The sequence below is a fragment of the Cannabis sativa genome, chromosome 7, assembly GCF_029168945.1.
Source record: "Cannabis sativa cultivar Pink pepper isolate KNU-18-1 chromosome 7, ASM2916894v1, whole genome shotgun sequence".
NCBI lineage: Eukaryota > Viridiplantae > Streptophyta > Magnoliopsida > Rosales > Cannabaceae > Cannabis > Cannabis sativa.
In genome coordinates, this window is record NC_083607.1 from 49497176 (window position 1) to 49511179 (window position 14004).

General features: G+C 33.0%; 1 long non-coding RNA gene and 1 pseudogene across 1 annotated transcript; both read left to right on the forward strand.

The window, feature by feature from the left end:
* Positions 1 to 11092, forward strand: part of LOC115696689 (uncharacterized) — a 74378-nt pseudogene extending 63286 nt beyond the window's left edge.
* A 431-nt stretch (positions 11093 to 11523) lies between these two features.
* LOC133039864 (uncharacterized) lies at positions 11524 to 12018 on the forward strand. The gene is made up of 2 exons (XR_009688801.1): positions 11524 to 11747; positions 11864 to 12018. It is a non-coding gene; the product is annotated as an uncharacterized LOC133039864 (long non-coding RNA).
* Positions 12019 to 14004: the final 1986 nt, after the last annotated feature.

Here is a 14004-nt window from a genome sequence, read left to right on the forward strand (position 1 = left end):
CCTTGAATGTATTTTATCCTTAAAATACTTTTCCACCTATAAATGATATTTTAGTGAACTAATATAATCACTAAAATGAACGCTCTATCATTTATCTCTATTTAGCCTAGCTCGAAGAAAATCATCGTTTCACTTCTATGTCCGGATAGAAGCTATAGATTTCATATCTATGATTAGCGCTCCCACTCAATTGTACTACCATGCTCCCAAAATGTACGTATCACACAGACAAAAAAGTAGACTTAACTAACAAATCAAAGAACACAAATAACACTCTTGAGATCGAACCTAACCATGTTAGGATTAAGATCATTTGATCTAGGATCAACTAGGTGATATTGAATTGAATAGATATTACGGTAAATTTATCATATCTAATCCAAGTTCAATATCGGTCCCTTCCAATGTATACTCCATACATCTGATACTGGTAAACTTTACCAATGTCCTGGGAAGGACATAACACTTATCCAAGGTGTAAGTATACCTATCGCTGATTATCATGCAAGTCTAAATCCAGTGAACTGACAAATCAGGAAATTAAACTTTTGAACATATAATCATGATTATATTCTACTGTGCTGACAACACTATAATCATGAACAAATACATATGTTCTGGACTTATTACAATTTATACATTAAATATAATCATGAAATAAATCATGTGTACCATGCAACATAAAATGCGATTTCTAATCTTTATTAATTAGTAAATCTTATTATATTGAAATGGGTTTTATTTAGGGCACAAAACCCAACAGTAACGATCTGTTATGATAAGTATATTGTAAGCTTTTGTCTCTATTAGACTCTCCCCTACGGTGACTACTTAGAGATAAATTTACGAAGTATGAAACAATAATGGAAGCTCATAAAATAAGAATAACCTTGACTCTCGCCTACCGGGACAATGTTGGATTCTTCTTTTCATCGAATAAAAGGTTGCTAGAATGGTGTTCACTTTAGATGAGCTGACAACTCTATTTAATGAATGATTACTTTGACTCTCGCCTACCAGGATACTATATCAGTTTGTTGGAAACCTTAGAAATTATTTAAGATATGATAGTTTTGTATTTTAACATGTCTTTGTTATTTGCTAAATGCTATGATAATTTTTGAATTGTGTATGAATTTATATTGAACCATGTTATTTTCTGTTATTAATTGTAGTTGTAAATTTCGTGTAAAATAATAATAACTTTGACTCTCGCCTACCGGGACATCGTTGGATTCTTATTTTAATCGAAATTATCTTTTATTTTTCCTCTTAGCTTATTCATTTTGAATTTGCTTACATAGTATATCATTGGATGAATGGCTTATAAATCATTTGCTTATGATGTCATGACTCTAATTTCTCTTATGAAATTGAATGGCGCAAATGACTATATTCCCAACATTCTATCCCAAAATGATATAAATTCTCGATCTTAGAAATCTCCTACTTGTATATGCTTACTATCGGAAAATTAAAATTAGAGTTAGATTGTTAGTGGTGGTCCAAGCAAGAATAAAACTCATTGTATATTTAGTATCAATTTAAGTCTTTGACTTTAAATTTTTGATTCCAAATAGAAATTTTAGTTTCCTAGAATACATTATACATTACAGTATGACTTTCACAAGTTTCAATATCCATTTTATGTCAATGGATCCAAACTGTATGTTAATGTATGGAATATGAGTTTAGTATTCTGTGACTAAGATCCACTTGGATTATTCTAAGAACTCTTTATTGTAACAAGACCTAAGTCATCAAAAGATTACAACCACATTCTTATATATATATGGCATTTGCATCTTGTTCATAGTGGTTTTGACAAGATCATTCTGTGCAAAGAGTAAATATACCAATATCCACTTGAAAGTAAGATCATCTATAATCAAAAATATGGATGTACATTCAGGGGTGGATATGAGTTATCATTAAGTTCTTTAAAATGATCACTCTAGATTTTACCTTATGCAAAGAAATTTGAAATGTTTAACAAATTTCATGAATTTCTAGCAATGGTGAAAAACCAATAAGGTAAGTGGTTAAAGATCTTGTGAACTGATAGGGGTGGAGAAATATTTGAATATGCAGTTCAAAGATCATTAAGTTGAATTTTGAATTGTATCCAAACTTACCTTCCCAGAAATTCGATTTGCATATTGATGACAGTCTAAGGTTGGGATTAGTTACTAGCAGTTCCCTAAGTCCTTCTAGGGAAATACCCTAATGATAGAAAAATTTCAAAATGATGGAATTGTTGTGTACTTAGTGTAAACCATTACTAGATTCATGGATGTCCTGATCATGACTATAAGAAAAAGTTAGAACTGTTAACTAAGGTTTGCATGTTTGATAACTATTCTAAGTGATTAAGGGTGGACCATCTCATGGTCATTAGATAAGAAAGTGTTTGTTTCAACAAATACTACTTTTCTAAGAATATGACTAAGTCTGAAAACAAAGTAGCAAAGTAGAAGAGATTTTTTTTCTTTTAATTCCATAATGTTCTATCATCTTATTCGATATAAGATGACCCCACTACCTCTGTTGTCTTGATATAACCGATGAGGCCAATACCACTTATTTTCCTAGACAGATAGTCACGATACCTTGTTGTAGTGGGAGGGTTTCAAGAAAATTACCCTATTATGACTTGGACGACACTTGTGATTAAAATCCATTGTTAGTTTAAACAAGTAATGGATAGTCACAATAAGAAACTAAGAAGTAAAGCCAAGAGAACTATGGTTAAAACCATTCACATGGAATAGCCTAAAAGTTTTCTATTACAAGGACAAGATCGGAAATTTTGTTAGTAAGTCTATTCAATGGACTTAACAAAACTTCTTGTTCCTAGTATTATATGTTTGAGTTTATCTAAACTAATGGCTTATGGTATGCCTGGTGATTTACTTACTCTAGTGCAAGCAACATACTTTAGTAAGATGCAGGAGCATTTTTCTAATAGCTACATCTATAGAAGCTTCTCGACTTCTAGACATAGATTTGATTTATCTAAGGAAAAGTTTCAACTATTCCAGAAAAGATAAAGGCCAAAGAAAGAATTCCTTAGGATCAACTGTAAAGCCCGCTTAGTTAATTTGGAAATTAGCAGTTGTTTATGTTTAAATTATGAAATTATTTATAGCTATTTAAATAATTTATTACTGTTATTTATGGAATTTAGAAATGCATGATTATGTCATCAGTAGCTTTTATATTTTGCATTTCCGGTGTCCGGTATTTTGGAACTCGGCGTTTGGCTCAGTAGAAATCACAACTTAGTATGTTAGTAATTTGGGGACGGGTTTTAGACATTGGGAATGTCGGGAATGGCCGGGAATTTAGAATTTCCCAAAAATACCCCTTTAGTATGATTTTCATGATTTTATGGTGGAGGGGCAAAATGGTCTTTTTGCCCCAATGACTTTTTGTCTTTAGTGACTTTTTATTTGAAAAATTAAATGTTTATTTCATGGTTTATTTGGCTGAAATGAATAGTGCTTAGTTAGTTTAATCCTTTTTCATTTTCACAAAATTCTAAGTTTAGAAAAAAAAAAGAAAGAAAATTTCAAGCAAACACTCTCTTTTCTCTCTCTCTTTTTCGGCTGAAACTTGGGGTGCTTGGAGCTGGATTTTTGTGGTGATTCAAGCTTGATTTGCAAAACTCTAGTGAATTCTTGTTTGTGGTAGGTGTCTTCTAGCTTTCTCCTCTTTTATTTTAGGAAAAGTTTGATATATTGTTGATGCATGCATGCTTTTGTGGCTGTTATTATGGCTGTGTTTAGTTGTTATTTTCTGAGGTTCAAAGCATGTTTAATTGATGTTAAATGAGTTGTTTGAAGCAAGATTAGTTAGGTTGTTCAAGCTTTGAGTTTTCTATGTAAAAATGTGGTTTTTGGAAGGAAAATATTGTGAATCTGTTCTGTGATGTTGCTGTTGTTTCTATTAGTTTGCAGAGGTGATACTATGCTTATTTGAGTAGAATTAAATAGGTTTGGATGCATGTTAGTGGATTTAACCAAGTTTGAGTTTTGGAACTCAAAGCTTGGTCTTTAATGGTGATTTTTGTATATGTGTTTTCTGGGTGGTTTTGATGCCTTGGATTTGTTCTAGGGATAGTTTAGAATAGGTCTGGAAAGTTTGGGACCAATTGGGGTTGAATTGGTCGAGTTATGAGAATTTTAGTTGGTCGCTCGGGAGGAACCGAATTCGGTTGTGCATCCGAATTCGGATGAGGGTTCGATAATTCCCGGACCGGAATTCCGGTTGGGCAACCGGTCTGCCGGTTGGGGAATTTTTCCGAACCCTAGTTTTCCTCGTTTTTAGGTTTTTAGGGGTATTGCCATGCTTTTTATCGATAGGGAAACTTTTAGTTCCAAGTTTTAGTCCCCGGGAAGTGATTTAGCGTGTCACTTATAGCGTTGTGATTTTTATGGTTTAGGAGCCGCAATCCGCCGTCGCTCGGCTTCGATTCCGGTCGGAGTTGACCGCACACCCGAAATCGAATCCGGGTAAGATTAGTATAACGGTATGCATATGTAGATTACATGTTTAGCGTGCATGTAGGAAGCCCGCTAGATTACATTAGTTATGTATTTAGGCTTCGAACCATCCAACCCCCGTCACGTCGGTACAGTGGAGTATGACCAGCGGCGGAGTATGACCGGCTCGACCGATCAGCCGACACTTGGTTGGTGGTTCGGTGCTATTGACCTATCCCGTCGGTACAGCCGGAGTATGACCAGCAGCAGGAGTATGACCGGTTCGACCGATCAGGAGGATACTTGTCAATAGTACCGTCCCCTGAACGTTCAAAACTCAGTACCATGTTGGACATGGCAGTAGTGGCTCAGTACCATGTTGGACATGGCAGTAGCGGGACTCAGTATCGTGTTGGACACGACAGTTAGTTATGTATGATATTATTATCCTTTTCTTACTGAGTCTGTCGACTCACAGTTTATGTTCATGTGTAGGTAAAGGCAAGGCTGTAGCTGATGGACCGTGAGCGAGCTTATGAGATTGTACATGTCGGGGCGGTTAGGCCTGGAGCGTACGATCCTCGGGACAGCAAGGCTGAGATTTTTGTAACTGTCGTTAGACGACTTTTATTTTGATGTAATAGTTAAACAGTTAAACTTTTTGTAAATATTTTTATAATCGGGATCCCGAGTCTTTTGTAATATGTTTTACAAGTTTAATCAAAAAGCAAAATTTTAATTAATCACGTTTTTCCATAAACCTCGTTGATTAGCAACGAGCTGCACAGTACGTTTAAAAATCACGTAATACGCCTAAGGTAGTTAGGGTGTTACATCAACAGTGAGAGGTCTCAGATATGCATTGTTAAGCATTAGACCGGACACTTGCTGTTGAATGAGAGTAATGAGTAGGTATCAGATTAATCCAGGAAAGGAACATTGGAAGACAATCAAGTAAATCTTAAGATCAAGAAAAGGAACTATATGTTAGTCGATAAGGGTGGTATTTTAATACTCTTAGACTACACCAAATCAAGTTTCTAGACTTGCCTTAGTGCTAGAAAGTCTGCTGATAAGATGGTGATTACTCGTAGTGATTTTGGAGAAGTGCAAAAACCTATCTGAAGTCTTTAAGTCTACTAGTGAGACAGAATTTTAAAGTTGCATGAAAGATACTTATTCAGTCTATGGAAAGTTCTATACATTTTTTTGCATAGTACCAACAATTTATTAACTACTACTGTTACTTCCTGACTAACACAGAAGTAGTTGCCAAAAAGTAAAGAATCCAGTATCCCTAGAGGAGTAGACATATATAGAGGAATTTCACAATATCAAAGATTTTGTGATTAAGGAACTGTAATGGTGGAGGAAAGGTTGTATTGAATACAATCTGTGAGATCCTATTACGGAGAGAATACTAAAAACTACACTTGATCTGTATATCAAGGTGTTAAGATTATTTGAAATGCACTTTTTGTTTTATACTAGTGCAAGTGGAAGTTTGTTGGGTTTTGTGTCCTTAATAAAATCCATGTCAATATAATCAGATTTACTAATTAATGAAAGACCAGAAATAACTTTTATGTTGCATGGTTCACATGATTTATTTCATGATTATGTTTAATGTATAAATTCTATTAAGTCTAGAGCCTAAATAAAAAAAAAAAAAAAACTAATTATACGTGTATTGCACGTAACATCAACCTAGGTATCTTTTACCATACATTTTATTAAAAATACATGTATATTTCTTTTTGAAAGGAAGATATATTTATATATGTATATATGTATATGCACAAATTATGAAATACTGTGTGTTTCTTTCTAAACAGAACATTTAAGACATTACTACACTAGAGTAAAAAAATTATTACTTGGCAAACAACATATTATATGCATTAGATTTTTTTTCTAGTATATATATATATATATATATATATATATATATATGATAAACAATATAAGATAATAATAAATTATGTCTATTTGTGGGGTGGCCATGGCCCCTCCTAGATTTTTCTAAAAAAAATATATACATATATATATATATAACAAACAAAGAGGCCCAAAATTAAGTTAATAGAAGAAAGAGATCATTCTCTTATAATAAGTCCAATCCACTAATAAATTATCAAATTTAAATTAAAAAAAGCCAAAAACCCAATAATCCATTAAGAAGCCCAAAATTCAATAGCCATTAAGAAACCCAAAAACCCAATAGTCCATTAAGAATATAATAATGTGATTTATTTTTCAAAGAGTATTCTACAAGTTTTGTAATAGTTCTCCTCCCCAAGTTTCCAAATTATTTCTCAGCTTGGGAAAAAAATTGAAAGGGAGGTCATTGATTAAAAAAACCAAAAAATAGAAAGAAGAAGGGGGAGGATAAAGAAGAAGACTAAGAAAAGGTACTCTTCTCATCCTTTTTATTTTTATTTTTATTTTAGAGTTTACATTTTTTCTATTTGATATTTTAATCAACCTTTAATCTTGTGTGATAAACCCTAAATTAAATCTCATAACTTTAATCATGTGCTCTAATATTATATCTCATGTGTGTAATTTTTTTTTTTTTTTGACATATCATGTGTGTATTTGAAATCTTTTAATTTTATAATTTGATCATTCTAATTTATTATATCATTTAATTAAGGGTTGTTAATTTCTTACATATATATATGAATATGACTTTTATTGAATAAGAAGTTTTCTTCATTTCTTTATTTGTAATTTTTTAGGGATTGTTAATTTCTTACATGACTTTTATTGGGGGTATCTCTTATTTTCTTTATTTGTAACTTTCTTGAATTTTTTTAATTTATAATATCATGATCTAACTTTATTTATATGTTGTATTTTAATTATAGGTCTATGAGGTATGTCTAAATTTAAAACTATTGACTCATTTTTCAAAAGAAAAGAAGGTGCTATTTTAGAAAATGAAAAACCGTGTTTTTACAAATGTCAATTATATATATGAAAATATAAAACTGTATGCGTCTGCAGAAGAAAGTAATTCTGTTACTGCAGAAACCAGTTTTGCAGTGACAAAACAGAACAGGCAGAATATAAAAATATTTGCTGAAAAATCAATAAATTGACACAAGAGATTTATACGTGGTATCAGTGTTCTCCCGAACACTCCTAGTCCACGAGGCCACGCCCAAAGAATGAAATCAATTAATAAAGTATCAAAATCACAAAGACAATTGACTTAAACAAGTTTAGACTCCCCCTAAAATATTGCCGCAATCCTTTGTAATCCACTTTATGAATCTGACTTCTTGAAACACCTTCAAGCACGAACTCCCTTCGCCTTTGAAGTGTGAGTGCTTACTTCCTCCCGAAGTAAGACTTCAACAAGTCTTCTCCCGAAGACCAAGTGCTTACTTCCTCCCGAAGTAAGGCTTTATCAAGTCTTCTCCCGAAGACCAATCTCTTGTTCAGTCAAGTAGTTCTTCACAACCTCTAGGACAGAGTAAGAACAGAAATAAACAACTAGAACCTAGATGAACAACTAGGCTCTCATAAAACAAAGAAAACTCTCTTCTCTCAAATAAGATAAGTGCAAAAAATGAATAATGGAAGAGCTAATTCAAATGGCTGCTCTCTAGGCTCTATTTATAGAACATAGAAACCTTAGAGACAGTCACAAGATCGAATCTACAGCTGTACAAAAACTTTCCTAAGAAAACACGATCTGCAGCATCAGATTCGGATGCTGACGCAAAGAAATCGAATTTAAACGGGAAACTTGCTATAATCGGGTCCGATCCTCTGTTAATGCTTGATTCCTGCCAAAAACAGATTAGATATTCTGATTGTATCAAGATACAATCGAATTCAATAAGGAAAAGGCAATAGTCAAACTTTCCTTAAAAAACCAACTTTCCATAAGAGAATTGCTTTTCTTACAAGAAGTTTCCAAATAAAGGAAAGTTCAGCTGAAAAGTGCAACTTTCCTAAGAAAGAAAAGAGCAACTATAATTGAAAATACAAGGTAAGAAATCGGGTATGTATGCAAAAGAATCTTACCATAAAAGAAAAAATATTTTGTCAACTAACTTGCCAAAAAAGGACTTTACAGAAAATTCTTCTAAAATTCTAAGGGTTGAACTAGAGGAAAATCATGATGATATTCCTTTTACATCTCCAACATTTGGTTATAAAGAAGTTGATTTGTCTACACTACAACGAGATCTAGGATTACGTCCACCTATGTGGAGCTATCATGTCAATCAACGTGATGAAATAAGAAGAGCTTACTTAAAAATGGGTTCTTATCAAATAAATCTCTTAAAGTATCCACCATCTTGTCCTGAAAATCATCCTCATCGCTTTCAACCTTCTTGGTTTGTGCAATTTGCATCTTGGCTAGAGTACTCTCCGTCGAAGGATGCTGCATATTGTTTACCTTGTTATCTTTTTACAATGAAAGCCTCTGGACGTTTTGGATGGGATGCAGTTACTGTCACAGGATTTAAAAATTGGAAGAAGGTTAATGATGGAAAAAATTGTGCCTTTTTGAATCATGTTGGACAAGATTCTTGCTCTACTCATAATAATGCCTTGAAGTCATGTGAGGATTTATTAAAGCAGTCACAACATATTGATAAAGTAATGAATGCACAAAGTTCTAAGCAAATTCTCAAGAATCGGCTACAAGTGAGAACATCAATTGATGTTGTTCGTTGGCTTGCATTTCAAGGATGTGCTTTCAGAGGTCATGATGAGACTCTTGAGTGAAAAAATCGAGATAATTTTCTTGAAATGGTTAAATTACTAGCTTCATATGATGAAAATGTTAAACAAGTTGTTTTGGAAAATGCCCCTAAATCTGCGAAGTATACTTCACCCAAAATTCAAAAAGAGATTTTAGAAGTTCTTGCAAATAAAGTACAAAACAAAATTCGTGAAGATGTTGGGAATTCTAAATTTTGTATTATTGTTGATGAGGCACGAGATGAGTCTAAGAGGGAGCAAATGGCTATAATCTTAAGGTTTGTTGATGATGATGGTTTTATACAAGAACGATTTTTTGATCTTGTACATGTTAGAGATACAACTGGATTGACTTTAAAGAATGAAATAACTAGAGTTATTTCTCACCATTGTCTTGATATTCAAAATATTCGTGGACAAGGATATGATTGTGCTAGTAATATGCGTGGTGAATGGAAAGGTTTGCAAGCATTATTTCTTAAAGATTGCCCATATGGATACTATGTTCATTGCTTTGCTCACCGATTACAATTAGCATTAGTTGCTGCATCTAGAGAGGTACTTTATGTGCATGAATTCTTTTCAAATTTGAATTTTGTTATCAATGTCGTGGGGGCTTCATGTAAACGTCATGATGAACTACAAGCTGCTCAAGCAACACAAATTGCACATATGATAGTTATTGATGAACTCGAAAGTGGAAGAGGAGCAAATCAAATTGGTACAATCAAACAAGCTAGTGATACTCATTGGGGCTCTCATTTTTCTTCTATTTGTAGTCTGCAAAATATGTTTGGAGCCACTTGCTCAGTGCTTGAAAACATAATAAAGGAAGGATCTAATTACCATCAACGCTGAGATGCAAATGCTGCTTATAAAATGATTACATCATTTGAATTTATATTTATATTGCACTTAATGAAGGAAATCATGGGTATTACTGATATTTTTTGTCAAGTTTTGTAGCAAAAATCTTAAGACATATTGAATGCCATGAATATGGTATCTACTACAAAAAATCTTATCCAAGAACTAAGAAATAAAGGTTGGAAAAATTTGCTTAAAAATGTTGTCTCTTTCTCCAAGAAATTTGACATTGACATTCCAAATTTTGGCTCTCGTTATGTCCAAGGACGTGGTCGTCATCAACGTGATCACATTACAATAGAGCATCATTATCATTTTGATATATTTAATGTTAACATTGACTTTCAGATACAAGAGCTTGATAGCAGGTTTGGTGAAGGAGCAACAAAGCTTTTAACTCTTACCTCAGCTTTGGATCCAAAGGATGCTTTTAAATCTTTCAATATTGATGATATATGTTGTCTTGCAGAAGAGTATTATCCTCTTGATTTTTCTAAGAATGAGAGAATTAATTTAAGGTTTCAATTGAAGCATTTTGAACTTGACGTGCTTACTAATTCGAAGTTCCAAAATTTGTCATCCATCGCAGAATTATGTCGAAGATTAACAGAGAGAGAAATCAAAGATATACTATCTTATTGATAGACTAATTCGCCTTGTTTTAACTCTTCCAGTATCTACAGCGACTAGTGAACGAGCATTTTCAGCTATGAAGATTATTAAAACAAGGCTTCGGAATAAAATGGAAGATGATTTTCCAGCAAACAATTTAGTTGTTTATATTGAAAGAGAGATAGTTGAGACTTTTGATTTAGATTCAATACTTGATGATTTTGTTTCTTTAAAAGAACGTAGGTTTCAGTTTTAGACAATGTATTACTTTGCATGATATATATTTATATGTGTTTTTATATTTTCTCAATCAATGATATATATTTGCATATGTTATATTATTTTATATGTGTTGGATAAAGCTCCTTATTTAAATTCTTATATTAATTTATATAATACTATATACTAAAAACAAAATAGGTAAAAATACACTTTGTTTGGCCACTACTACAATCTTGGCCTTTAGAGGCTGTTTTTTCACTCCCACTTATAAAAAGGGAAGCTAAAGGGTGTGAAAATACCCGTTTTTTTCGAAATTGACATTTAGAGGCGGTTTTTTGATAAAAACCGTAGGTATAAAATTGCATTATACCATTTAGAGGCGGTTGGGAAATAATTTTTTTTTTTTTTTAGGTTTAGCCCTATGCCGTCGGTTCCTTTATAGGAACCGACGGCATAGGGTACACGTGTTTGCTGACACGTGTACCCTATGCCGTCGGTTCCTATAAAGGAACCGACGGCATAGGGCTATAAAACTACCCCTTCGACTCAGCTTTCTTCCTCACTCGACCAAACCCAGCCAAAGCCAAACCAAGACCCACCGCAGACGAAAAACCCTCGCCGACCACCGCCTCCACCACCCATTTCTCCCCCATTTCTCAACCATTTGAGCCCATTTTTGTTGCAAAATCTTCTATTTTCGATACTTAATCCTATACACCCAAAAAGTTTTAATTTTTTTCCCTATTTCACTGTCATCCGAACCTATACAAAAATAGTGGGTATAACTCCGGCCACCATTTTTTGTTGAGAAAACATTGAATCTCAACCTCTTTTAAGGTATAAATATAGTTTCTATTCATTTTTATAATGTACATTGTTTTATTTTTAGTTTTTGTAAAATATTTTTTGGGTTTTTTAATTTTAATGGTAATATTGTTGTGTTGTATGTGTAGTGCCCGGATTTTTTACGGAATTGCTCGTCGGATTGCGGTTATTAGGTAAAAATTTAAAGCTCAACATATAGTATATATATGTAATTTTATATTTTATTGAATATGTGTGTATATAATGTGTGTATATTAGTGTGTGTATAGTTTAGAAATAAAAATTTTAAAATTAAATTAGTGTGGGAAATAATATTTTTTTGAGATAATAGTGTGAGATATAATTGATTATATATATATGTATGTATAATTTAGTAACTAAGTAACTTGTTACTATTTTTAATAACTAGTTATAAGTAATGAAATAATTATTTTTGCAATTTCGTTGTATTTGTTTATATTGTAGGTTCGGTATAATTTTGTGTGTAGTGTATTTGAGCTTGCATTGATAGGTATATACTTTAACTAACTTTTTCTTATTATATAATTAATTATCAATGCATGTTAGTTGAGTTTGAATATCTTAAATATTCATCCGTAGTGAAGTAGGTTCTGCGAATACATGTACTGCGGTCGGATGGGTGGATAAATTTTGTATTGGTTATCTGTTTTGTTTGTTATTTTAGGCACTTTTAAAATTTTTGGGAACGTCCAATTACGGTAGTTGTGCTGCCGAAATTTCGGTAGAATTAGGATAAATCTTACTAAAAAAATATTAATATTTACATCACCCAAAGAACTAATTAGCTATAACATAGTAATAAGATGTTAGGTCACTAAAAAATAATCTAACCATTTGTTATGTTAGCTTACTAATCTAGTGAAAATGGTGACCTTAATTTTAAAATTTCTTTCAAAATTGGAATCAAACATGCCCAAAAATTCATCTTTGCCATAACTAATAAAAAAAATAAAAATAAATCCCAATATCATTTCAATCATCTTCTTTTTGGGTATAATTGATGACCATTGTAATGATTAGCTACATGGTCCACAACATGTTTAACACTTTACTAAAATCACAATCCTTAAGCTAAAAGTCATTCATCATTACACATAATAATAGTAATAAAAAAAAAAGTTACTTAATTATGGAAGAAGAATACAAATGCAATAACAGATAAAAATAATAAAAGTAAATTAAAGCAAAAAACACATTTCTTATGCTTAAATCATTGATTCATTGTTCTGTTAACCTAAAATAGAAACCCAAAGAAATCGAACGAGACTTACTTCCATTAACATACTCCAACTCGGGAATGACTTGATATATAGCTTACTTTATATTGTGGTTGTGAATGCTCCTAAATCATTAACATATTGTTTATGCTTTTAATATTTCATATACACTACTTGTTATATATATAGCTAACTTTGAAGTTTGGTTGTTAATGGTGTAGACATGGCGAACTCGGAATCAGGATCTGATTCGGGAGCAGAAAATGAGTGTCCAACCACAATACCTACACGAGGGCCGACGCAAATGAATGAAATATCCAAACTAATGGATCAGGGCAAAAGAGTGGCCCTCGAAGTTAATGATAAAGGTCAATACTGTGGAAAAAAGGGAAGTGTCTGATGTTGTGGCTCGGCAAGCGAAGGAGATTGAACAATTAAAAGCCGAAGTCCAATCCCTTAAGCAGCAGAGGAACGCTGCCGAACAAGAGGAAGAAGGAGAGGTGGCTGGTGAGGCGTATGTTCCACAACCATACGCTCCTCAGGATGAGGTACAACCACAAATTTATGCTGAGGAGTTCATTTCCCTCAACGACCAAGGTATCCTATACAATTTTGATGACCATGCGGCCCTTAATCAGCAAGTACATCTCTGCTCTGACAACATCGACAATATTGTGGCCCGAGGGTATTTGTACGAGCATGTGGGTAAGATCAAAGTTCACTGCCAGGATTACGATGATTCACATGCTCGGATCATGGTTTCGGAAATCCTGCAAGAGGACGCTGAAATCCCAGTCCCAATTGAAGAGTTCAGATATGTTAGGGACGTGTACCAGATGTTCCTTCCTTGGCCTAAACACTTAATTTTAACAACCGAGGTAACTTCTCAACTGAAATTAATTATTAATGATTAGTGGAGTTTGAATATCTTCAATATTCATCCGTAGTGAAGTAGGTTCTGCGAATATATGTGATGCGGTGGGATGGATGAACAAACTACTGTTATATATGTGTTATTTGTCGTTATACAG